General features: G+C 47.2%; 1 pseudogene; it reads left to right on the forward strand.

The window, feature by feature from the left end:
- The first annotated feature begins 637 nt into the window (after positions 1-637).
- On the forward strand, positions 638-26,384 carry LOC120018594 (annotated as a pseudogene).
- Positions 26,385-27,539: the final 1,155 nt, after the last annotated feature.

Raw genomic sequence — 27,539 nt, forward strand, 5'->3', positions numbered from 1 at the left:
CTTAGACTGCAGAAGTTGTGGAAAAAAGGGTCACATCAAACATATATGTAAAAATATAAAGAGACAATCAAACAAAAGTACTGAACAAAGGAAAAGCAACTTCAGAGAGTACAAAAATAAAGTGCATAAAATGGAGCGCACAGAGGATGAACAAAGTTATACACTGTCTGAAGTCTTTGCATGTTTTGTCCATTTCAGACATTGGATATGGATACTGGGTGACACCGCTACTGGATGGAAATGCAGTACGGTCGAAAGTGGACACTGGAGAAGCCATATCTTTGCTGTCTGAGGCTGTATACAAGGAGAAACTACATCACCTCACACTACAGCCCACAAAGATGACGCTGAAAACATACACCGGTGAGATTGTTCCAGTGAGAGGAAGTGTGATTGTTACGGTGGAGCTCAACAAACAGAAGGTAAAGCTACCACTCTACATTGTGAAAGGCAACCATCCAGCATTGCTAGGATGCATATGGCTGGAAAAGATCAAACTAAACGGGCAGGAAATTCACATGGTTGCAAAAGAGGACAAAACCTACAACGGATATTGAGTAAACATGCAGATGTGTTCAAAGGAGAACTTGGCAGTATGAAGGACATAACAGTTAAACTGTCCTTGAAACCAGACAGCATGCAAAAATGCTTCAAAGCTAGACCTGTCCCATACGCCATAAAACCAAAAGTTGAAATTGAGCTAAACAGACTAGTCGAGAGTGGAGTATTGGATCCAGTGAATGTTAGTGAATGGGCTACACCCGTTGTTCCAGTCATAAAAAAACATGCATCACTCAGACTCTGTGGTGATTTCAAAGTCCCCATTAACCCAGTCTTGACTGCTGAATAATATCCACTATCCCTCATTGACGACCCCTTTTCTGGCTTAGCTGGAGGACAAAAATTCAGTAAGATAGACTTATGTCAGGCCTATCTAAAGATACATGTGGATCAAGAGTCACAAGAACTGTTGACCCTAGTGACTCACAAAGGACTGTACAGGTACCGGAGGCTTCCTTTTGGAATCACCTCAGCTCCGGCCTTGTTTCAGAGACCTATGACCAGATACTGAGCGGGCTCACTGGGGTCCAATGTTACCTCGAAGATCTACTCATCACCGGCAAAGACGAGCAGGAGCACCTGAGAAACCTAAACACTGCACTACAGAGATTGGAGGAGTACGGTCTGAGAGTCCGGAAGGACAAATGCAAGTTTTTCCGGCCCTCAGTTGAGTACCTGGGCCACGTCATCGACAGCCCGGGGCTCCACAAAGCGCCATCGAAGGTGAAGGACATTGCGGAAGCTACATCCCCACAGAACGTGAGTCAGCTGGGATCATTCTTAGGACTACTGACATACTACGCAATGTTTGTGCCAAACCTAGCTAACATGTTAAAGCCAATGCATGAACTTTTGAACAAAATCAAACAGTGGAAGTGGACAGATAGATGTGAGGAGTCCTTCAAGAAAGTGAAAACAGCCTTAGCTCAGTCAGAGGCAGTAACCCACTTCAACCCCAACTTGCCATTACAGTTGGAATGTGATTCATCGCCTTATGACGCTGGTGCGGTTGTCTCACACATGATGCCATCAGGTGAAGAAAGGCCAATTGCTTTCGCATCATGGACCTTAAGTAAAGCTGAGACCAATTATGCACAGATAGTGTGAACCACTCGCCATTGTGTTTGGAGTTAAGAAATTTCATCAGCCACACCGGCATTCTGTCACTTGCAGCCAGCCGCATGCAGCGATGGGCATTATTGTTATCTGCTCACCAGTACAATATCAAGTACAGAAGGTCTGAGCAGCACTGCAGTGCAGACGGCCTCTCAAGGCTTCCCTTACCTGTCGCACACACTGAGCACTCCCAGGTTGAAATCTTCTACTTCTAGGACGTGACGAACGCCCCAGTTACATCTGTCCAAGTGAAAAAGTTCACCCACACTGATCCAGTGATGTCTGAGGTCGTGGACATTGTCACTCGTGGAAAAGAAGTAGAGATGTCGGACAGCCTACAACCTTACCTAGTGAGGAGAAACGAGTTTACAGTTCAGTTTGGATGTTGCTATGGGGTTTTCGAGTCATCATACCAACGCCACTGAGAAGGCAGGTGCTTGAAAAACTCCATTCAGGGCACTGTGGCATGGTGCGAGGTTTGGACGCAGCTAAGGAAGACAAGGTCAAATCATGTTTTGCATGTCAAAAGGAACAAGCCTCAGCTAGTGCCACTACACCCATGGGACTTCCCAGAGGAGCCTTCGCATCGAGTCCACATAGACTTTGCAGGTCCACTGGAGGATTGTATGTTCCTAGTCGTAGTTGACGCACACAGCAAATGGCCTGAGGTCACAGTGATGAAGAGCACCTCACCGGAGAGAACCATCAAAGAGCTACGGTCAATCTTCAGTCGCTTCGGATTGCCAACGCAACTCGTTAGCAATAATGGCCCCCAACTGGTGACTGAAGAATTCTGGTCATTCATGAAAGCAAAAGGAATTCAGCACATCAAGTCAGCGCAACATCAAGTCATAACCCTGACACGAACGACCTCGCTGAAAGGTTTGTCCAAACGATGAAGCAAGCTTTAAAATAATCACAAGGGAACGGTCTTCCTGATAACCTACAGAAACACTACCCACGCTACAACCAAAGTGGCACCAACGTCAGCCTTGATGAAAAGACAGCATCGCACGCGACTCGACCTCCTGAGAGCTCCAATGACTAAACAGGTTGTACAGACACAACAGAGAGCACAGTTGGAGAGACGGAGCAAAGCAAAAGAAAGAAGCTTCATAGCTGGAGAGAGAGTTCTTGCTCGGAACTACTGCAAAGGTCCAAAGTGGATACCAGCAACAGCGGTCGCACAAACGGGGCCCTGTGTCCTACACAGTTCACACACCGGAAAACATAATCTGGAGGAGACACGTGGATCAACTGTTGCCAGGAACCAACCTCAGAGATGACTCCTGTCAAGTGACAAACCAAGATCAGCTACTGGAGACCTACAGTTGAAGTCAGAAGTTTACATACAGTTATGTTGGAGTCATTAAAACTCTTTTTCAACCAGTTCACAAATTTCTTGTTAACAAACTATAGTTTTGGCAAGTTGGTTAGGACATCTACTTGGTGCATGACACAAGTAAATTTTCCAACAATTGTTTACAGATTACTTCTCTTATAATTCACTGTATCACAATTTCAGTGGGTCAGAAGTTTACATACACTAAGATGACTGTGCCATTAAACAGCTTGGAAAATTCCAGAAAATTATGTCATGGCTTTAGAAGATACTGATAGGCTTTAGAAGATTCTGATTTGAGTCAATTGGAGGTGTTCCTGTGGATGTATTTCAAGGCCTACCTTCAAACTCGGTGTCTCTTGCTTGACATCATGGGAAAATCAAAAGAAATCAGCCAAGACCTGAGAAAAAAAATTGTAGACCTTCACAAGTCTGGTTCATCCTTGGGAGCAATTTCCAAACACCTGAAGGTACCACTTTCATCTGTACAAACAATAGTACACAAGTATAAACACCATGGGACCACAAAGCCATTATACCGCTCAGGAAGGAGACATGTTCTGTCTCCTAGAGATGAATGAACAAAAGCAAAGGACCTTGTGAAGATTCTAGAGGAAACAGGTACAAAAGTATCTATATCCACAGTAAAATGTGTCCTATATCGACATAACCTGAAAGGCCGCCTCAGCAAGGAAGAAGCAACTGCTCCAAAACGGCCATAAAAAAGCCAGACTACGGCTTGCAACTGCACATGGGGACAAAGATCATACTTTTTGGAGAAATGTCCTCTGTTCTGATGAAACAAAAATGGAACTGTTGGCCATAATGACCATCGTTATGTTTGAGGGAAAAAGGGGGAAGCTTGCAAGCCGAAGAACACCATCCCAGCCGTGATGTACGGGGGTGGCAGCATCATGTAGTGGGGGTGCTTTGCTGAAGGAGGGACTGGTGCACTTCACAAAATAGATGGCATCACGAGGAAGGAAATTATGTGGATATATTCAAGACATCAGTCAGGAAGTTAAAGCTTGGTCTCAAATTGGTCTTCCAAATGGACAATGACCCCAAGCATAGTTCCAAAGTTGTGGCAAATGGCTTAAGGACAACAAGTCAAGGTATTGGAGTGGCCATCACAAAGACCTGACTTCAATCCTATATAAATTTGTGGGCAGAACTGAAAAGCTTGTACGAGCAAGGAGGCCTACAAACCTGACTCAGTTACACCAGCTCTGTCAGGATGAATGGGCCAAAAATTCACCCAACTTATTGTGGGAATCTTGTGGAAGGCTACCTGAAACGTTTGACCCAAGTTAAACAATGTAAAGGCAATGCTACCAAATACTAATTGAGTGTATGTACACGTCTGACCCACTGGGAATGTGATGAAAGAATAACCTGAAATAAATACTTCGCTCTACTATTATTCTGACATTTCACATTCTTAAATAAAGTGGTGACCCTAACTGACCTAAAACAGGGACTTTCTTTACTTGGATTAAATGTCAGGAATTGTGAAAAACTGAGTTAAATTGTATTTGGCTAAGGTGAATGTAAACTTCAACTTCAACTGTACCATGACTACGAGCCGGCCCCTTGAACATCCACTGCAGTAACCTACACATTTGGAAAGTCCTCCTCACCCCCCGAACCAGCCAGAGTGCCTAGTCAGGGTACTGTTGCACCCCAGTCTGGGCATACACCATCACCACTCAGACTCAGAGACAATGTGAATGTAGACTCACCTGTACGTCGTCACTTCCTGTTGAATTTGCAGACGTGTTGCAGTGCGTTTTGTTGCTGTGTGTTTTGCTGCCAACTTTACTTTGCTAACTGACAACTTTACGTTTTGTTTTCTTTTATATTTTTAGTTTTTCCATCGCAACTTTTTTCCCTCATTCAACTTTTTCGCTCCGGACGCTTTATCTGGACATGGTTCGTCAACACCTTCAACAGCCGAAGCTAAGTAGTAACATTAACATGATGTCTTCTAATTGCAGTCGCTGTACTCATAATATACAGGAGAACGATCGCCTTACGGCGAGAATAGCTGTGCTACAAGCCCAGCTTCAGACGCAATCGTTAGGCAAGGGTATTTTCAGTGTAGGAAAGGAAGAAACAGCGTCTGTGCCACCAGTAAGTACAGATAGTAACGTTAGTATAAACCCTCCCGCACAGTCCCCGCAGCCGGACAACTTTCTCATGGCTTCTGGAGGGAAATGCTGTAGGAATGCTCAACTGGTGTCGCTCATTCAGCCGACAGGAACTTTCAACCGGTTCTCCCCATTATGTAGCGAGTCGGAGTCTGAGTCTGAGTCTTCTCGTCTCTACTCCTCCCGTTACGGGGTCTGAGACGCCGAAGGCTCCCACCATTAGCTCTGACAAATTGAAAACCCTAGTCATTGGCGACTCCATTACCCGCAGTATTAGACTTAAAACGAATCACCCAGCGATCATACACTGTTTACCAGGGGGCAGGGCTACCGACGTTAAGGCTAATCTAAAGATGGTGCTGGCTAAAGCTAAATCTGGCGAGTGTAGAGAGTATAGAGATATTGTTATCCACGTCGGCACCAACGATGTTAGGATGAAACAGTCAGAGGTCACCAAGTGCAACATAGCTTCAGCGTGTAAATCAGCTAGAAAGATGTGTCGGCATCGAGTAATTGTCTCTGGCCCCCTCCCAGTTAGGGGGAGTGACGAGCTCTACAGCAGAGTCTCAGCACTCAATCGCTGGTTGAAAACTGTTTTCTGCCCCTCCCAAAAGATAGAATTTGTAGATAATTGGCCCTCTTTCTGGGACTCACCCACAAACAGGACCAAGCCTGACCTGCTGAGGAGTGACGGACTCCATCCTAGCTGGAGGGGTGCTCTCATCTTATCTACCAACATAGATAGGGCTCTAACTCCTCTAGCCCCACAACGAAATAGGGTGCAGGCCAGGCAGCAGGCTGTTAGCCAACCTGCCAGCTTAGTGGAGTCTGCCAATAGCACAGTCAGTGTAGTCAGCTCAGCCATACCCATTGAGACTGTGTCTGTGCCTCGACCTAGGTTGGGCAAAACTAAACATGGCGGTGTTCGCCTTAGCAATCTTATTAGGAGAAAGACCTCCTCCATTCCTGCCATTATTGAAAGAGATCGTGATACCTCACATCTCAAAATAGGGTTACTTAATGTTAGATCCCTCACTTCAAAGGCAGTCATAGTCAATGAACTAATCACTGATCATAATCTTGATGTGATTGGCCTGACTGAAACATGGCTTAAGCCTGATGAATTTACTGTGTTAAATGAGGCCTCACCTCCTGGTTACACTAGTGACCATATCCCCCGTGCATCCCGCAAAGGCGGAGGTGTTGCTAACATTTACGATAGCAAATTTCAATTTACAAAAAAAAAAATGACGTTTTCGTCTTTTGAGCTTCTAGTCATGAAATCTATGCAGCCTACTCAATCACTTTTTATAGCTACTGTTTACCGGCCTCCTGGGCCATATACAGCGTTCCTCTCTGAGTTCCCTGAATTCCTATCAGACCTTGTAGTCATAGCAGATCATATTCTAATTTTTGGTGATTTTAATATTCATATGGAGAAGTCCACTGACCCACTCCAAAAGTCTTTCGGAGCCATCATCGACTCAGTGGGTTTTGTCCAACATGTCTCTGGACCTACTCACTGCCACAGTCATACTCTGGACCTAGTTTTGTCCCATGGAATAAATGTTGTAGATCTTAATGTTTTTCCACATAATCCTGGACTATCGGACCACCATTTTATTACGTTTGCAATCGCAACAAATAATCTGCTCAGACCCCAACCAAGGAGCATCAAAAGTCGTGCTATAAATTCTCAGACAACACAAAAATTCCTTGATGCCCTTCCAGACTCCTTCTGCCTACCCAAGGACGTCAGAGGACAAAAATCAGTTAACCACTTAACTGAGGAACTCAATTTAACCTTGCGCAATACCCTAGATGCAGTTGCACCCCTAAAAACGAAAAACATTTGTCATAAGAAACTAGCTCCCTGGTATACAGAAAATACCCGAGCTTTGAAGCAAGCTTCCAGGAAATTGGAACGGAAATGGCGCCACACCAAACTGGAAGTCTTCCGACTAGCTTGGAAAGACAGTACCGTGCAGTACCGAAGAGCCCTCACTGCTGCTCGATCATCCTACTTTTCCAACTTAATCGAGGAAAATAAGAACAATCCAAAATTTCTTTTTGATACTGTTGCAAAGCTAACTAAAAAGCAGCATTCCCCAAGAGAGGATGGCTTTCACTTCAGCAGTAATAAATTCATGAACTTCTTTGAGGAAAAGATCATGACCATTAGAAAGCAAATTACGGACTCCTCTTTGAATCTGCGTATTCCTCCAGGGCTTAGCTGTCCTGGATCTGCACAGCTCTGCCAGGGCCTGGGATCGGGAGAGACACTTAAGTGTTTTAGTACTATATCTCTTGACACAATGATGAAAATGATCATGGCCTCTAAACCTTCAAGCTGCATACTGGATCCTATTCCTACTAAACTGCTGAAGGAGCTGCTTCCTGTGCTTGGCCCTCCTATGTTGAACATAATAAACAGCTCTCTATCCACCGGATGTGTACCAAACTCACTAAAAGTGGCAGTGATAAAGCCTCTCTTGAAAAAGCCAAACCTTGACCCGGAAAATATAAAAAACTATCGGCCTATATCGAATCTTCCATTCCTCTCAAAAATTTTAGAAAAAGCTGTTGCGCAGCAACTCACTGCCTTTCTGAAGACAAACAATGTATACAAAATGCTTCAGTCTGGTTTTAGACCCCATCATAGCACTGAGACTGCACTTGTGAAGGTGGTAAATTACCTTTTAATGGCGTCAGACCGAGGCTCTGCATCTGTCCTCGTGCTACTAGACCTTAGTGCTGCCTTTGACACCATCGATCACCACATTCTTTTGGAGAGACTGGAAACCCAAATTGGTCTACACGGACAAGTTCTGGCCTGGTTTAGATCTTACCTGTCGGAAAGATATCAGTTTGTCTCTGTGAATGGTCTGTCCTCTGACAAATCAACTGTACATTTCGGTGTTCCTCAAGGTTCCGTTTTAGGACCACTATTGTTTTCACTATATATTTTGCCTCTTGGGGATGTTATTCGAAAACATAATGTTAACTTTCACTGCTATGCGGATGACACACAGCTGTACATTTCAATGAAACATGGTGAAGCCCCAAAATTGCCCTCGCTAGAAGCCTGTGTTTCAGACATAAGGAAGTGGATGGCTGAAAACTTTCTACTTTTAAACTCGGACAAAACAGAGATGCTTGTTCTAGGTCCCAAGAAACAAAGAGATCTTCTGTTAAATCTGACAATTCATCTTGATGGTTGTAAAATCGTCTCAAATAAAACTGTGAAGGACCTCGGCGTTACTCTTGACCCTGATCTCTCTTTTGACGAACATATCAAGACTGTTTCAAGGACAGCTTTTTTCCATCTACGTAACATTGCAAAAATCAGACATTTTCTGTCCAAAAACGATGCAGAAAAATTAATCCATGCATTTGTTACTTCTAGGTTAGACTACTGCAATGCTCTACTTTCCGGCTACCCGGATAAAGCACTAAATAAACTTCAGTTAGTGCTAAATACGGCTGCTAGAATCCTGACTAGAACCAAGAAATTTGATCATATTACTCCAGTGCTAGCTTCCCTACACTGGCTTCCTGTTAAGGCAAGGGCTGATTTCAAGGTTTTACTGTTAACCTATAAAGCGTTACATGGGCTTGCTCCTACCTATCTTTCCGAGTTGGTCCTGCCGTACATACCAATACGTACGCTACGGTCACAAGACGCAGGCCTCCTAATTGTCCCTAGAATTTCTAAGCAAACAGCGGGAGGCAGGGCTTTCTCCTATAGATCTCCATTTTTATGGAACAGTCTGCCTACCCATGTGAGAGACGCAGACTCGGTCTCAACCTTTAAGTCTTTACTGAAGACTTATCTCTTCAGTAGGTCATATGATTGAGTGTAGTCTGGCCCAGGAGTGTGAAGGTGAACGGAAAGGCTCTGGAGCAACGAACCGCCCTTGCTGTCTCTGCCAGGCCGGTTCCCCTCTCTCCACTGGGATTCTCTGCCTCTAACCCTATTACAGGGGCTGAGTCACTGGCTTACTGGTGCTCTTTCATGCCGTCCCTAGGAGGGGTGCGTCACTTGAGTGGGTTGAGTTACTGACGTGATCTTCCTGTCTGGGTTGGCGCCCCCCCTTGGTTTGTGCTGTGGTGGAGACCTTTGTGGGCTATACTCGGCCTTGTCTCAGGATTGTAAGTTGGTGGTTGAAGATATCCCTCTAGTGATGCGGGGGCTGTGCTTTGGCAAAGTGGGTGGGGTTATATCCTTCCTGTTTGGCCCTGTCCGGGGGTTTCTTCGGATGGGGCCACAGTGTCTCCTGACCGCTCCTGTCTCAGCCTCCAGTATTTATGCTGCAGTAGTTTATGTGTCGGGGGGCTAGGGTCAGTTGGTTATACCTGGAGTACTTCTCCTGTCTTATCCAGTGTCCTGTGTGAATTTAAGTATGCTCTCTCTAATTCTCTCGTTCTCTCTTTCTCTCTGAGAACCTGAGCCCTAGGACCATACGTCAGGACTACCGGGCATGATGACTCCTTGCTGTCCCCAGTCCGCCTGGCCTTGCTGCTATTCCAGTTTCAACTGTTCTGCCTGCGGTTACGGAACCCCTACCTGTCCCAGACCTGCTGTTTTCAACTCTTAATGATCGGCTATGAAAAGCCAACTGAGATTTATTCCTGATTATTATTTGACCATGCTTGTCATTTATGAACATTTTGAAAATCTTGGCTCTCTCTAATTTTCTCCTTCTCTCTTTCTTTCTCTCGGAGGACCTGGGCCCTAGGACCATGCGTCGGGACTGCCGGCCGTGGTGACTCCTTGCTGTCCCCAGTCCGCCTGGCCTTGCTGCTATTCCAGTTTCAGCTGTTCTGCCTGCGGTTATGGAACCGCCACCTGTCCCAGACCTGTTGTTTTTCAACTCTTAATGATCGGCTATGAAAAGCCAACTGAAAATTATTCATGATTATTATTTGACCATGCTTGTCACTTATGAACATTTTTGAACATCTTGGCATAGTTCTGTTATAATCTCCACCCGGCACAGCCAGAAGAGGACTGGCCACCCCTCATAGCCTGGTTCCTCTCTAGGTTTCTTCCTAGGTTTTGGCCTTTCTAGGGAGTTTTTCCTAGCCACCGTGCTTCTACACCTGCATTACTAGCTGTTTGGGGTTTTAGGCTGGGTTTCTGTACAGCACTTCGAGATATTAGCTGATGTACGAAGGGCTATATAAAATAAAATTGATTGATTGATTGATAATGACCTGGTGGTTATAATAACCTGGGGGTTATAATAACCTGGGGGTTATAATGACCTGGTGGTAATAATCACCTGGTGGTTACAATGACCTGTTGGTTATAATGACCTGGTGGTAATAATGACCTGGTGGTTATAATGACCTGGTGGTTATAATGACCTGGTGGTTATAATGACCTGGTGATTATAATGACCTGGTGGTTATAATGACCTGGTGGTAATAATGACCTGGTGGTTATAATGACCTGGTGGTTATAATGACCTGGTGGGTGTGGTTATAATGACCTGGTGGTTATAATGACCTGGTGGTAATAATGACCTGGTGGTTATAATGACCTGGTGGTAATAATGACCTGGTGGTAACAATGACCTGGTGGTTATAATGACCTGGTGGTTATAATGACCTGGTTGTAACGGTAGTCCTCCTCCTCTTCATCCGAAGAGGAGGAGCATGGATTGAACCAAGGCGCAGCGTTTTGGAATGACATGATTTAATAGGACAACGAAAACACGAACTTGACTAAAAACTAACAAAACAACAAAACGGAGTAGACAAACCTGGACATGTGAACTTACATAAAACGCAGAACTCACGAACAGGAAAATGACTACACAAAAGACCGAACTCACAAACAAACCGAACAGTCCCGTATGGTGCGACAAACACTGACACAGGAGACAACCACCCACAACGAACACTGTGAAACAACCTACCTAAATATGACTCTCAATTAGAGGAACGCCAAACACCTGCCTCTAATTAAGAGCCATACCAGGCAACCCTTAAACCAACATAGAAACAGAAAACATAGAATGCCCACCCAAACTCACGTCCTGACCAACTAACACATACAACAAACTAACAGAAATAGGTCAGGAACGTGACATAACCCCCCCCTTAAGGTGCGAACTCCGGGCGCACCAGCACAAAGTCTAGGGGAGGGTCTGGGTGGGCATCTGACCACGGTGGTGGCTCAGGCTCAGGGCGAGGTCCCCACCCCACCATAGTCAATCCCAGCTTACATCTCCCCCTACAAATGACCACCCTCATATTACACCCACTTAACATCGAGACAAGGGGCAGCACCGGGATAGAGGGATAGCTCAGGACAGAGGGATAGCTCAGGACAGAGGGATAGCTCAGGACAGAGGGATAGCTCAGGATAGAGAGGTAGCTCAGGATAGAGAGGTAGCTCAGGATAGAGGGGCAACTCCGGACTGAAAGGCAGCTCCGGACAGAGAGACAGCTCTGGACTGAGGGGCAGTTCTGGACAAATAGCCGCTCTGGGCTGAGGGACAGCTCATGACTGGCTGACGGCTCTGGACGCTCATGGCTGGCTGACGGCTCTGGACGCTCATGGCTGGCTGACGGCTCTGGACGCTCATGGCTGGCTGACGGCTCTGGACGCTCATGGCTGGCTGACGGCTCTGGACGCTCATGGCTGGCTGACGGTTCTGGACGCTCATGGCTGACTGACGGCTCTGGACGCTCATGGCTCACTGACGGCTCTGGCAGATCCTGTCTGGTTGGCGGCTCTGGCAGATCCTGTCTGGTTGGCGGCTCTGGCAGATCCTGTCTGGTTGGCGGCCCTGGCAGATCCTGTCTGGTTGGCGGCTCTGGCAGATCCTGTCTGGTTGGCGGCTCTGGCAGATCCTGACTGACGAATGGCTCTAGCGGCTCCTGACTGACTAACGGCTCTGACGGCTCGGGACAGACGGGCGGCTCTAATGGCTCGGGACAGACGGATGGCTCAGACGGCGCTGGGGAGACGGATGGCTCAGATGGCGCTGGGGAGACGGATGGCTCAGATGGCGCTGAGGAGACGGATGGCTCAGATGGCGCTGCGGAGACGGATGGCTCAGAGGAGACGGATGGCTCAGACTGATCCTGTCTGGCGGAAGGCTCTGTAGGCTCATGGCAGACGGGCAGTTCATGCGGCGCTTGGCAGACGGACAGTTCAGGCGCCGTTGGGCAGACGGCAGACTCTGGCCGGCTGAGACGCACTGTAGGCCTGGTGCGTGGTGCCGGAACTGGAGGCACCGGACTGGAGACACGCACTTCAAGCCTAGTGCGGGGAGCAGGGACAGGGCACACTGGACTCTCAAAACGTACTATATGCCTGGTGCGTGGTACCGGCACTGGTGGCACCGGGCTGAGTGCACGCACATCAGGACGAGTACGGGGAGAAGGAACAGTGTGTACAGGGCTCTGGAGACGCACAGGTGGCTTAGTGCGTGGTGCCGGAACTGGAGGCACCGGACTGGAGACACGCACCATAGAGAGAGTGCGTGGAGGAGGAACAGGGCTCTGGAAACGCACTGGAAGCCTGGTGCGTGGTGTAGGCACTGGTGGTACTGGGCTGGGGCGGGGAGGTAGCGCCGGAAATACCGGACCGTGCAGGCGTATTGGCTCCCTTGAACACTGAGCCTGCCCAACCTTACCTGGCTGAATGCTCCCCGTCGCCCGACCAGTGCGGGGAGGTGGAATAACCCGCACCGGGCTATGTAGGCGAACCGGGGACACCATGCGTAAGGCTGGTGCCATGTAAGCCGGCCCAAGGAGACGTACTGGTGGCCAGATATGTAGAGCCGGCTTCATGGCACTTGGCTCAATGCTCAATCTAGCCCTACCAGTGCGGGGAGGTGGAATAACCCGCACTGGGCTATGCACACGTACAGGAGACACCGTGCGCTCTACTGCGTAACACGGTGTCTGCCCGTACTCCCGCTCTCCACGGTTAGCCTGGGAAGTGGGCGCAGGTCTCCTACCTGCCCTTGGCCCACTACCTCTTAGCCCCCCCCCCAAGAAATTTTTGGGTAGTACTCACGGGCTTTTCGGGCTTCCGTGCCAGACGCGTCCCCTCATAATGCCGGTTCCTCTCTCCAGTTGCCTCCGCTCTCCTAATCGCCTCCAGCTGTTCCCATGGAAGGCGATCTCTTCCAGCTCGGATCTCCTCCCATGTGTAGCAACCTTTTCCATTTAAAACGTCCTCCCATGTCCACTGCTCGAACTCACGCTGCTTGGCTCTGGATCGGTGGGTGGTTCTGTAACGGTAGTCCTCCTCCTCTTCATCCGAAGAGGAGGAGCATGGATTGAACCAAGGCGCAGCGTTTTGGAATGACATGATTTAATAGGACAACGAAAACACGAACTTGACTAAAAACTAACAAAACAACAAAACGGAGTAGACAAACCTGGACATGTGAACTTACATAAAACGCAGAACTCACGAACAGGAAAATGACTACACAAAAGACCGAACTCACAAACAAACCGAACAGTCCCGTATGGTGCGACAAACACTGACACAGGAGACAACCACCCACAACGAACACTGTGAAACAACCTACCTAAATATGACTCTCAATTAGAGGAACGCCAAACACCTGCCTCTAATTAAGAGCCATACCAGGCAACCCTTAAACCAACATAGAAACAGAAAACATAGAATGCCCACCCAAACTCACGTCCTGACCAACTAACACATACAACAAACTAACAGAAATAGGTCAGGAACGTGACACTGGTGGTTATAATGACATGGTGGTTATAATGACCTGGTGGTTATAATGACCTGGTGGTTATAATGACCTGGTGGTTATAATGACCTGGTGGTTATAATGACCTGGTGGTTATAATGACCTGGTGGTTATAATGACCTGGAGGTAATAATGACCTGGTGGTTATAATGACCTGGTGGTAATAAGACCTGGTGGTTATAATGACATGGTGGTAATAATGACCTGGTGGGTGTGGTTATAATGACCGGGTGGTTATAATGACATGGTGGTAATAATGACCTGGTGGGTGTGGTTATAATGACCTGGTGGTTATAATGTACTGGTGGTAATAATGACCTGGTGGTAATAATGACCTGGTGAGTGTGATTATAATGACCTGGTGTTTATAATGACCTGGTGGTTATAATGACCTGGTGGTAATAAAGACCTGGTGGTTATAATGACCTGGTGGTTATAATGACCTGGTGGGTGTGGTTATAATGACTTGGTGGTTATAATGACCTGGTGGTTAAAATGACCAGGTGGTAATAATGACCTGGTGGTTATAATGACATGGTGGTTATAATTTTTATATTTTTTATTTTATTTAACCAGGTAGGCTAGTTGAGAACAAGTTCTCATTTGCAACTGCGACCTGGCCAAGATAAAGCATTGCAGTGTGAACAGACAACAACACAGAGTTACACATGGAGTAAACAATAAACAAGTCAATAACATGGTAGAAAAAAGAGAATCTATATACAATGTGTGCAAAAGGCATGAGGAGGTAGGCAATAAATCGAATAATTACAATTTAGCAGATTAACACTGGAGTGATAAATCATCAGATGATCATGTGCAAGAAGAGATACTGGTGTGCAAAAGAGCAGAAAAGTAAATAAATAAAAGCAGTATGGGGGGTGAGGTAGGTAAATTGGGTGGGCTATATATCGATGGACTATGTACAGCTGCAGCGATCGGTTAGCTGCTCGGATAGCAGATGTTTAAAGTTGTTGAGGGAGATAAAAGTCTCCAACTTCAGAGATTTTTGCAATTCGTTCCAGTCGCAGGCAGCAGAGAACTGGAAGGAAAGGCGTCCAAATGAGGTTTTGGCTTTAGGGATGATCAGTGAGATACACCTGCTGGAGCGCGTGCAACGGGTGGGTGTAGCCATCGTGACCAGTGAACTGAGATAAGGCGGCACTTTACCTAGCATAGCCTTGTAGATGACCTGGAGCCAGTGGGTCTTACGACGAACATGTAGCGAGGGCCAGCCGACTAGGGCATACAGGTCACAGTGGTGGGTCGTATAAGGTGATTTAGTAACAAAACGGATGGCACTGTGATAAACTGCATCCAGTTTGCTGAGTAGAGTATTGGAAGCTATTTTGTAGATGACATCGCCGAAGTCGAGGATCGGTAGGATAGTCAGTTTTACTAGGGTAAGTTTGGCGGCGTGAGTGAAGGAGGCTTTGTTGCGAAATAGAAAGCCGACTCTAGATTTGATTTTGGATTGGAGATGTTTGATATGAGTCTGGAAGGAGAGTTTGCAGTCTAGCCAGACACCTAGGTACTTATAGATGTCCACATATTCTAGGTCGGAACCGTCCAGGGTGGTGATGCTAGTCGGGCGTGCGGGTGCAGGCAGCGAACGGTTGAAAAGCATGCATTTGGTTTTATTGGCGTTTAAGAGCAGTTGGAGGCCACGGAAGGAGTGTTGTATGGCATTGAAGCTCGTTTGGAGGTTAGATAGCACAGTGTCCAAGGAAGGGCCAGAAGTATACAGAATGGTGTCGTCTGCGTAGAGGTGGATCAGGGAATCGCCCGCAGCAAGAGCAACATCATTGATATATACAGAGAAAAGAGTCGGCCCGAGAATTGAACCCTGAGGTACCCCCATAGAGACTGCCAGAGGACCGAACAGCATGCCCTCCGATTTGACACACTGAACTCTGTCTGCAAAGTAGTTGGTGAACCAGGCAAGGCAGTCATTAGAAAAACCGAGGCTATTGAGTCTGCCGATAAGAATATGGTGATTGACAGAGTCGAAAGCCTTGGCCAGGTCGATGAAGACGGCTGCACAGTACTGTCTTTTATCGATGGCGGTTATGATATCGTTTAGTACCTTGAGCGTGGCTGAGGTGCATCCGTGACCGGCTCAGAAACCGGATTGCACAGCGGAGAAGGTACGGTGGGATTCGAGATGGTCAGTGATCTGTTTGTTGACTTGGCTTTCGAAGACCTTAGATAGGCAGGGCAGGATGGATATAGGTCTGTAACAGTTTGGGTCCAGGGTGTCTCCCCCTTTGAAGAGGGGGATGACCGCGGCAGCTTTCCAATCCTTGGGGATCTCAGATGATACGAAGGAGAGGTTGAACAGGCTGGTAATAGGGGGTGCGACAATGGCGGCGGACAGTTTCAGAAATAGGGGGTCCAGATTGTCAAGCCCAGCTGATTTGTATGGGTCCAGGTTTTGCAGCTCTTTCAGAACATCTGCTATCTGGATTTGGGTAAAGGAGAAGCTGGGGAGGCTTGGGCGAGTAGCAGCGGGGGGGGCGGGGCTGTTGGCCAAGGTTGGAGTCGCCAGGAGGAAGGCATGGCCAGCCGTTGAGAAATGCTTGTTGAAGTTTTCGATTATCACGGATTTATCGGTGGTGACCGTGTTACCTAGCCTCAGTGCAGTGGGCAGCTGGGAGGAGGTGCTCTTGTTCTCCATGGACTTTACAGTATCCCAGAACTTTTTGGAGTTAGAGCTACAGGATGCAAATTTCTGCTTGAAAAAGCTGGCCTTTGCTTTCCTGACTGACTGCGTGTATTGGTTCCTGACTTCCCTGAACAGTTGCATATCGCGGGGGCTCTTCGATGCTATTGCAGTTCGCCACAGGATGTTTTTGTGCTGGTCGAGGGCAGTCAGGTCTGGAGTGAACCAAGGGCTATATCTGTTCTTAGTTCTGCATTTTTTGAACGGAGCATGCTTGTCTAATATGGTGAGGAAGTAACTTTTAAAGAATGACCAGGCATCCTCAACTGACGGGATGAGGTCAATATCCTTCCAGGGTACCCGGGCCAGGTCGATTAGAAAGGCCTGCTCGCAGAAGTGTTTTAGGGAGCGTTTGACAGTGATGAGGGGTGGTCGTTTGACCGCGGACCCATAACGGATGCAGGCAATGAGGCAGTGATCGCTGAGATCTTGGTTGAAGACAGCAGAGGTGTATTTGGAGGGCAAGTTGGTCAGGATAATATCTATGAGGGTGCCCATGTTTACGGATTTAGGGTTGTACCTGGTGGGTTCCTTGATGATTTGTGTGAGATTTAGGGCATCTAGCTTAGATTGTAGGACTGCCGGGGTGTTAATTAAGCATATCCCAGTTTAGGTCACCTAAAAGAACGAACTCTGAAGATAGATGGGGGGCAATCAATTCACATATGGTGTCCAGGGCACAGCTGGGAGCTGAGGGGGGTCTATAACAGGCGGCAACAGTGAGAGACTTATTTCTGGAGAGATTCATTTTTTAAATTAGAAGTTCGAACTGTTTGGGCATAGACCTGGAAAGTATGACAGAACTTTGCAGGCTATCTCTGCAGTAGATTGCAACTCCTCCCCCTTTGGCAGTTCTATCTTGACGGAAAGTGTTATAGTTGGGTATGGAAATCTCAGAATTTTTGGTGGCCTTCCTAAGCCAGGATTCAGACACAGCAAGGACATCAGGGTTGACGGAGTGTGCTAAAGCAGTGAGTAAAAAAAACTTAGGGAGGAGGCTTCTGATGTTGACATGCATGAGGCCAAGGCTTTTTCGATCACAGAAGTCAACAAATGAGGGTGCCTGGGGACATGCAGGGCCTGGGTTTACCTCCACATCACCCGAGGAACAGAGGAGTAGTAGGATGAGGGTGCGGCTAAAGGCTATCAAAACTGGTCGCCTAGAGCGTTGGGGACAAGGAATAAAAGGAGCAGATTTATGGGCGTGGTAGAATAGATTCTGGGCATAATGTGCAGACAGGGGTATGGTGGGGCACGGGTACAGCGGAGGCAAGCCCAGGCACTGGGTGATGATAAGAGAGGTTGTATCTCTGGACATGCTGGTCTCAATGGGTGAGGTCACCGCATGTGTGGGAGGTGGGACAAAGGAGGTATCAGAGGTACGGAGAGTGGAACTACGGGGTCCATTGCAAACCAAAACAATGATAACTAGCCTGAACAACAGTATACAAGGCATATTGATATTTGAGATAGACATACAGTAAGGCATAAAGTGATTGCAGGTCTTGATTGGGAGAGCTAGCTAAAACAACAGGTGAGATAACAGCAGCTAGTCAGCTAACACAGCAACAGCAGGTAAAAATGGCGACGACTAGGCAGAGAGGGTCGGATTAACTACACACAGAGCCTGAGTTAAAACACAGAGCCGACAGATAAAACACAAATAAACAGAATGGAGTACCGTGAATTAATGGACAGTCCGGCAGGCATCAGCTATGTAGCCAAGTGATCATAGTGTCCGGGGGGCAGCCGTAGATGGAGCAGGGAAGCCGCCACTACGCTAGCACGCGGCGTTTAAAGTTAGTAGCCCGGGGGGTGGACTGCTCAGACGGAGGGGGTCTGCTCAGACGGAGGGGGTCTGCTCAGACGGAGGCCGGTTGACGGCACAGCGGATGGGGTATTCGTCTGCAGACCAGACGTGGTCGTGTCGACAGAGAATCCAAGCCGGATGGCGATGGAGAAAGAGGTATTGTAGAATTGTGTTTGCTAACTGGTGCTAGCTTCGTGGCAGTGGTGCTAGCTTCGTGGCAGTGGCGCTAGCTGTGAGGATCAGAAGTAGTGGCTCAGGGATTACGGCAGGAATCCGGCGTTGTTGTGGAGAGACAGTCCGATGCTGGTAAATTGGTGAGTAATATCCAGGCTAATAACAGGGCTGGTGTCTGTGCAGAAGGTAAAAGCTGCTAGCAGCGGCTAAAAATGACTAAATAGCTTGTAGCTGATTAGCTGGTTAGCTACTGGGGGTTCTTGAATGTGTTCCAAAGTTAAAAAAGAATAGCGATTCCGTATCACATTGGGTGAGGTAGGTTACCGGAAGGTATAATGGAATTAAAAATCGAAAAGAGATAGATTTTTTTTTTTTTATATATACAAGAAATACGAAAAATACAAACGTACACGAGAGGACGAAACAAAACACGTCTACACTGCTACGCCATCTTGGATTCCAAAACACGTCTACACTGCTACGCCATCTTGGATTCCACTATAATAGACCTGGCCAGTATTATAATAGACCTGGCCTGTATTATAATAGACCTGGCCTGTAGACCTGGCCTGTATTATAATAGACCTGCAATGTACTATAATAGACCTGGCCTGTCTATTAATAGACCTGGTCTGTAGACCTGTTCTGTACTGTAATAGACCTGGCCTGCATTATAATAGACCTGGCCTGTACTATAATCGACCCTGCCTGTATCATGATATACCTGGTCTGTAATTTAATAGACCTGGTCTGTATTATAATAGACCTGGCCTGTAGACCTGGTCTGTATTATAATAGACCTGGCCTGTATTATAATAGACATGGCCTGTAATATAATAGACCTGGCCTGTATTATAATAGACCTGACCTGTAGACCTGGCCTGTATTATAACAGACCTGACCTGTATTATAATAGACCTGGCCTGTGTTATAATATACCTGGTCTGTAATTTAATAGACCTGGTCTGTATTATAATATACCTGGCCTGTAGACCTGGCCTGTATTATAATAGACCTGGCCTGTATTATAATAGACCTGGTCTGTATTATAATAGACCTGGCCTGTATTATAATATACATGGCCTGTAATATAATAGACCTGGCCTGTATTATAATAGACCTGTAATGTACTATAATAGACCTGGCCAGTATTATAATAGACCTGGCCTGTATTATAATAGACCTGGCCTGTAGACCTGGCCTGTATTATAATAGACCTGCAATGTACTATAATAGACCTGGCCTGTCTATTAATAGACCTGGTCTGTAGACCTGTTCTGTACTGTAATAGACCTGGCCTGCATTATAATAGACCTGGCCTGTACTATAATCGACCCTGCCTGTATCATGATATACCTGGTCTGTAATTTAATAGACCTGGTCTGTATTATAATAGACCTGGCCTGTAGACCTGGTCTGTATTATAATAGACCTGGCCTGTATTATAATAGACATGGCCTGTAATATAATAGACCTGGCCTGTATTATAATAGACCTGACCTGTAGACCTGGCCTGTATTATAACAGACCTGACCTGTATTATAATAGACCTGGCCTGTGTTATAATATACCTGGTCTGTAATTTAATAGACCTGGTCTGTATTATAATATACCTGGCCTGTAGACCTGGCCTGTATTATAATAGACCTGGCCTGTATTATAATAGACCTGGTCTGTATTATAATAGACCTGGCCTGTATTATAATATACATGGCCTGTAATATAATAGACCTGGCCTGTATTATAATAGACCTGTAATGTACTATAATAGACCTGGCCTGTATTATAATAGATCAGGCCTGTATTATAATGGACCTGGTCTATATTATAATAGACCTGGCCTATATAATAATAGACCTGGCCTGAAGACCTGGCCTGTATTATAATAGACCTGACCTGTATTATACTAGACCTGGCCTGTAATCCTGGACTGTACTATAATAGACCTGGCCTGTATTATAATAGACCTGGTCTGTAATTTAATAGACCTGGTCTTTATTATAATACTCCTGGCCTGTAGACCTGGTCTGTATTATAATACACCTGGTCTGTATTATAAAAGACCTGGCCTGTATTATAATAGAACTGGTTTGAAATATAATAGACCTGGCCTGTATTATAATAGACCTGGTCTGTGTTATAATAGACTTGGTCTGTTTTATAATTGACCTGGTCTGTATTATAATACACCTGGTCTCTATTATAAAAGACCTGGCCTGTATTATAAGAGAACTGGTTTGATTTATAATAGACCTGGTCTGTATTATAATAGACCTGGGTTAGGGTTAGGGTTAGCCTAACCCCTTGGACTCAAAACGTGGACATAAGGAATCCCATAGGCCTGATAGAGATTAACCAGTCTAACCCTAACCGGATTCCTAAACTCGAACTCGGGCTCCATAAAGAGGTATCCTGAGGAGCCTGGTAATTAGGGAGCATGTGTTGATGTATTGCCTGGGGAAATAATTCCTCTTAGAGGAAAATGTTATTTTTATCTGTTTTCCTTCCTATATGAACCATAACCCCTTTTTTTGGGGAATATCTCCTAATTTCCCGTAGAACAATTACATATCCTTAGGAGCAATAGAATTAGAGAACATGCGCCCGTGTACTTGGTCCTCTTGAAGGGCAATTTTTTCTTAACCCTAACCCTACCCCTAACCCCTAACCCTAACCTCAACCCTAACCCCTGACCCTGACCCTAACCCCCCTAACCCTAACCCCTAACCCTAACCCTCTAACCCCAACCCCAACCCTAACCCCTAACCCCTAACCCCTAACCCAAAACCAAAGTAAAAGACTCAATAACAAAACTTAAGAACGGGAAGCATAGAAATAAGGCACACTGTAGAACAGATCTACCGCTTCTTAGACTTGCTTTCAAGTAGAATGATGATCTGTAACTAACATTTCTATGTGAATTTGGTCAGGCCACCCAGAAAGTTACATATTGCCACTTTAACTACAAGGTCTATGCACTGCAAGTTAACTACAATTGGTGTTGCACTAGGATTAGCCTGTAAATACAGTCACAGGAATGTCAATGTTCTGCAGATTTACCTCCTCTTAAGTTCTATTGGTAAGAACCTTGAGAACAGGGAAAATCGTTTTCCCCGGATGCACTGGACACTCTGAAACAATAAATGCATGTATATATTTAATCACCACCCACCAGAACATGAATAAAGTTAGCAGGACAGTCAATTGCATTATTCATTTTCCATCTATGCCATTTAGCCATCTAGCCATCTATCTAGCCTTAGACTGCACTCTTACAAATGGTTCTTTGGCTGTCACCATAGGAGAACCCTTTTTGGTTCCGGGTAGAACCCTTTTGGTTCCATGTAAAACCCAATAGAGTTCTACCTAGAACCAAAAAGGCTTCTACCTAGAACCAAAAAGGCTTCTACCTAGAACCAAAAAGGCTTCTACCTAGAACCAAAAAGGGTTCTCCTTTAGGGACAGCCGAAGAACCCTTTAGGAACCCTTCTTTCTAAGAGTGTACAGTACGCCTGCCTCCTGAAAAGTAGGAGACCATCAATCACTGGAATTGTTTTATACATTTATTAAAAACATAATTGAAGTTATTGACATCATTTAACATTTATGAATAAACAATATAAGTTAGATACTAATTTACCTTTTTGCATGTAGTCATATTTCCTCTTCCGTGGTCGGGGTTGGATGGGGTAGGATGGGGTAGGATACAGTTGGATGGGGTAGGTTGGGGTTGGATGGGGTTGGATGGGGTAGAATACGGTTGGATGGGGTAGGATACGGTTGGATGGGGTAGTATGGGGTTGGATACGGTTGGATGGGGTAGGATGGGGTTAGATGGGGTTGGATGGGGTAGTATGGGGTTGGATACGGTTGGATGGGGTTGGATGGGGTAGGATACGGTTGGATGGGGTAGGATACGGTTGGATGGGGTAGGATACGGTTGGATGGGGTAGGATGGGGTAGGATACGGTAGGATACGGTTGGATGGGGTAGGATGGGGTAGGATACGGTTGGATGGGGTTGGATGGGGTAGGATACGGTAGGATACGGTTGGATGGGGTAGGATACGGTTGGATGGGGTAGGATACGGTTGGATGGGGTTGGATGGGGTAGGATACGGTTGGATGGGGTAGAATACGGTTGGATGGGGTAGGATACGGTTGGATGGGGTTGGATGGGGTTGGATAGGGTAGGATACGGTTGGATGGGGTTGGATGGGGTAGGATACGGTTGGATGGGGTAGGATACGGTTGGATGGGGTTGGATGGGGTTGGATAGGGTAGGATGGGGTAGAATACGGTTGGATGGGGTTGGATGGGGTAGAATACGGTTGGATGGGGTTGGATGGGGTAGAATACGGTTGGATGGGGTTGGATGGGGTAGAATACGGTTGGATGGGGTTGGATGGGGTAGGATGGGGTTGGATAGGGTAGGATGGGGTAGGATACGGTTGGATGGGGTAGGATGGGGTTGGATAGGGTAGGATACGGTTGGATGGGGTTGGATGGGGTAGGATACGGTTGGATGGGGTAGGATGGGGTAGGATGGGGTTGGATAGGGTAGGATACGGTAGGATGGGGTTGGATGGGGTAGAATACGGTTGGATGGGGTTGGATAGGGTTGGATAGGGTAGGATACGGTTGGATGGGGTTGACTCTGTCATGCTCAACGAGTTGGAGGGTTTTTTGAGGGTGACAGGACTTTCTCCCCATCTTCTTTGGTTTGCTGTGGGTGTAGCTGGTCTCCTGGGTGATGGGGGATATCAGGGGTTCAACCTGGTTGAGGATGGGGGTGAAGCTGGTCTCCTGGGGGGGCAACTGTATCAGACAGTTCTTGGGCAGCAACAGGAGGAGGGTTGTAGTGTGGGGTATGGGTGTTGATTGCTACTGCGAAATAGAACATATTAAGGAAATGGCACAGACAAGTGGACAACCGTTTCCAATTGGCAGAGGTGAGCATGTATATTTAAGCAATAACGCCCGAGGAGGTGTGGTATATGGCAATATAACACGGCTAACGGCTGTTCTTATGCATAACGCAATGCAGAGTGTCTGGATACAGCCCTTAACCGTGGTATATTGGCCATATACCACAAACCCCCGAGGTGCCTTATTGCTATTAGAAACTGGTTACCAATGTAATTAGAGCAGTAAAAATACATGTTTTGTCACACGGTCTGATATACCAAGGCTTTCAGACAATCAGCATTCAGGGCTGGAAACACCCAGTTTATAAATAAACTTCTCCACAGGATATGTGAAAAGAATGTGTTGAAATGCTTGCCTGAACTAACTCCTCTACTTTAATAATAACAATAATTATACATGAAACATACATAGCTGTACAATTGTAGAAACTAACACACAATCAATAATCTAACTAAACAACAGCAGACTAAACAAAAGGAAGAAAAACATGAAACAAAATACTTTGGCGCAAACATGCGTCCTTTGTCCTGATCTTGTCCACATTTTTAAAAATGTGTCTACACATGCTCTTATCAGTCCACTGTGTCCGCATTGTGAACAGATTTACTGGTCCCGCCTTGTATGCTAATTCTTTGACAGATATTCTTTCAAAATAATACTTTTTTATTTATTTTAAGACACATATATATTCCATAAGTCAATGGTGCCACATGTCAATGATTTTAGAAGGCAGGATGATTAAAATGGTTTTACTGTCAACTCCAGCCGTGGTCAGGAAGATCTGATCACAATGCTTCTTTTAATCATCTACACCTGTCTGAAAATGTGGGAACAATCAGACTGTGGACAAGATCAGGACATATAATGCATGTTAGAACCAGGTATAAACGGGGCTAAATAGAGGTAAGAAGGGCTCAAGGAAAGGGTGTGATGTTTGAGTATATGAGTGAGATAGCAGGTGTTGCGCATATGTGTGAGTGTGTGAAACAGAAGAGGTGTGTGGGAATGGTGGAGGGGGAGGTAAGGGTAGGACATGGTGAAGAGGTGTGTGGGGGAATGGTGGAGGGGGAGGTAAGGGTAGGCCATGGTGAAGAGGTGTGTGGGGGAATGGTGGAGGGGGAGGTTAGGGTAGGCCATGGTGATAAGGTGTGTGGGAATGGTGGAGGGGGAGGTAAGGGTAGGACATGGTGAAGAGGTGTGTGGGGGAATGGTGGAGGGGGAGGTAAGGGTAGGCCATGGTGATAAGGTGTGTGGGAATGGTGGAGGGGGAGGTAAGGGTAGGACATGGTGAAGAGGTGTGTGGGGGAATGGTGGAGGGGAGGTAAGGGTAGGACATGGTGATAAGGTGTGTGGGAATGGTGGAGGGGGAGGTAAGGGTAGGACATGGTGAAGAGGTGTGTGGGGGAATGGTGGAGGGGGAGGTAAGGGTAGGCCATGGTGAAGAGGTGTGTGGGGGAATGGTGGAGGGGGAGGTAAGGGTAGGACATGGTGATAAGGTGTGTGGGAATGGTGGAGGGGGAGGTAAGGGTAGGCCATGGTGATAAGGTGTGTGGGAATGGTGGAGGGGGAGGTAAGGGTAGGACATGGTGAAGAGGTGTGTGGGGGAATGGTGGAGGGGGAGGTTAGGGTAGGCCATGGTGATAAGGTGTGTGGGAATGGTGGAGGGGGAGGTAAGGGTAGGACATGGTGAAGAGGTGTGTGGGGGAATGGTGGAGGGGGAGGTAAGGGTAGGCCATGGTGAAGAGGTGTGTGTGGGAATGGTGGAGGGGGAGGTAAGGGTAGGCCATGGTGAAGAGGTGTGTGGGGGAATGGTGGAGGGGGAGGTAAGGGTAGGCCATGGTGAAGAGGTGTGTGTGGGAATGGTGGAGGGGGAGGTAAGGGTAGGCCATGGTGAAGAGGTGTGTGGGGGAATGGTGGAGGGGGAGGTAAGGGTAGGACATGGTGAAGAGGTGTGTGTGGGAATGGTGGAGGGGGAGGTAAGGGTAGGACATGGTGAAGAGGTGTGTGTGGGAATGGTGGAGGGGGAGGTAAGGGTAGGCCATGGTGAAGAGTTGTGTGTGGGAATGGTGGAGGGGGAGGTAAGGGTAGGCCATGGTGAAGAGGTGTGTGGGGGAATGGTGGAGGGGGAGGTAAGGGTAGGCCATGGTGAAGAGGTGTGTGTGGGAATGGTGGAGGGGGAGGTAAGGGTAGGCCATGGTGAAGAGGTGTGTGTGGGAATGGTGGAGGGGGAGGTAAGGGTAGGACATGGTGAAGAGGTGTGTGTGGGAATGGTGGAGGGGGAGGTAAGGGTAGGCCATGGTGAAGAGGTGTGTGTGGGAATGGTGGAGGGGGAGGTAAGGGTAGGCCATGGTGAAGAGGTGTGTGGGAATGGGGGAGGTAAGGGTAGGCCATGGTGAAGAGGTGTGTGTGGGAATGGTGGAGGGGGAGGTAAGGGTAGGCCATGGTGAAGAGGTGTGTGTGGGAATGGTGGAGGGGGAGGTAAGGGTAGGCCATGGTGAAGAGGTGTGTGGGAATGGGGGAGGTAAGGGTAGGCCATGGTGAAGAGGTGTGTGGGAATGGGGGAGATAAGGGTAGGCCATGGTGAAGAGGTGTGTGTGGGAATGGTGGAGGGGGAGGTAAGGGTAGGCCATGGTGAAGAGGTGTGTGTGGGAATGGTGGAGGGGGAGGTAAGGGTAGGCCATGGTGAAGAGGTGGGTTTTTAGGCGGGACTGAAAGATGATGATGGACTTCCAGAGTTCCAGAGCCTAGGAGCAACCCTGGAGAAGGCCCTGTCTGTCACTGAAACTCTGGAGCTTGGACCTGGGGATGACAAGGTGGCCAACTGTGGTTGAGCAGAGAGAGCATGAGGGCTGGTAGGAGAGAAGAAGGTCAGAGAGGTCAGGGGGTAGCAAGGTGGGGGGAGAGCTTTTTAGGTCAGGAGGATCTTGTAATTAATGCAGTGGGAGACAGGGAGCCAGTGGAGTTCACAGAGGATGGGGGTGATGTGCTGCCAGGATGATTTAGTGGGTTAGAAGATGTGCTGCCAGGATGATTTAGTGGGTTAGAAGATGTGCTGCCAGGATGATTTAGTGGGTTAGAAGATGGGCTGCCAGGATGATTTAGTGGGTTAGAAGATGGGCTGCCAGGATGATTTAGTGGGTTAGAAGATGGGCTGCCAGGATGATTTAGTGGGTTAGAAGATGGGCTGCCAGGATGATTTAGTGGGTTAGAAGATGGGCTGCCAGGATGATTTAGTGGGTTAGAAGATGGGCTGCCAGGATGATTTAGTGGGTTAGAAGATGGGCTGCCAGGATGATTTAGTGGGTTAGAAGATGTGCTGCCAGGATGATTTAGTGGGTTAGAAGATGTGCTGCCAGGATGATTTAGTGGGTTAGAAGATGGGCTGCCAGGATGATTTAGTGGGTTAGAAGATGGGCTGCCAGGATGATTTAGTGGGTCAGAAGATGGGCTGCCAGGATGATTTAGTGGGTTAGAAGATGTGCTGCCAGGATGATTTAGTGGGTTAGAAGATGTGCTGCCAGGATGATTTAGTGGGTTAGAAGATGGGCTGCCAGGATGATTTAGTGGGTTAGAAGATGGGCTGCCAGGATGATTTAGTGGGTTAGAAGATGGGCTGCCAGGATGATTTAGTGGGTTAGAAGATGGGCTGCCAGGATGATTTAGTGGGTTAGAAGATGGGCTGCCAGGATGATTTAGTGGGTTAGAAGATGGGCTGCCAGGATGATTTAGTGGGTTAGAAGATGGGCTGCCAGGATGATTTAGTGGGTTAGAAGATGGGCTGCCAGGATGATTTAGTGGGTTAGAAGATGGGCTGCCAGGATGATTTAGTGGGTTAGAAGATGGGCTGCCAGGATGATTTAGTGGATTAGAAGATGGGCTGCCAGGATGATTTAGTGGGTTAGAAGATGGGCTGCCAGGATGATTTAGTGGGTTAGAAGATGGGCTGCCAGGATGATTTAGTGGGTTAGAAGATGTGCTGCCAGGAT

The sequence above is a fragment of the Salvelinus namaycush genome, chromosome 23 (assembly GCF_016432855.1).
Source record: "Salvelinus namaycush isolate Seneca chromosome 23, SaNama_1.0, whole genome shotgun sequence".
Taxonomy (NCBI): domain Eukaryota; kingdom Metazoa; phylum Chordata; class Actinopteri; order Salmoniformes; family Salmonidae; genus Salvelinus; species Salvelinus namaycush.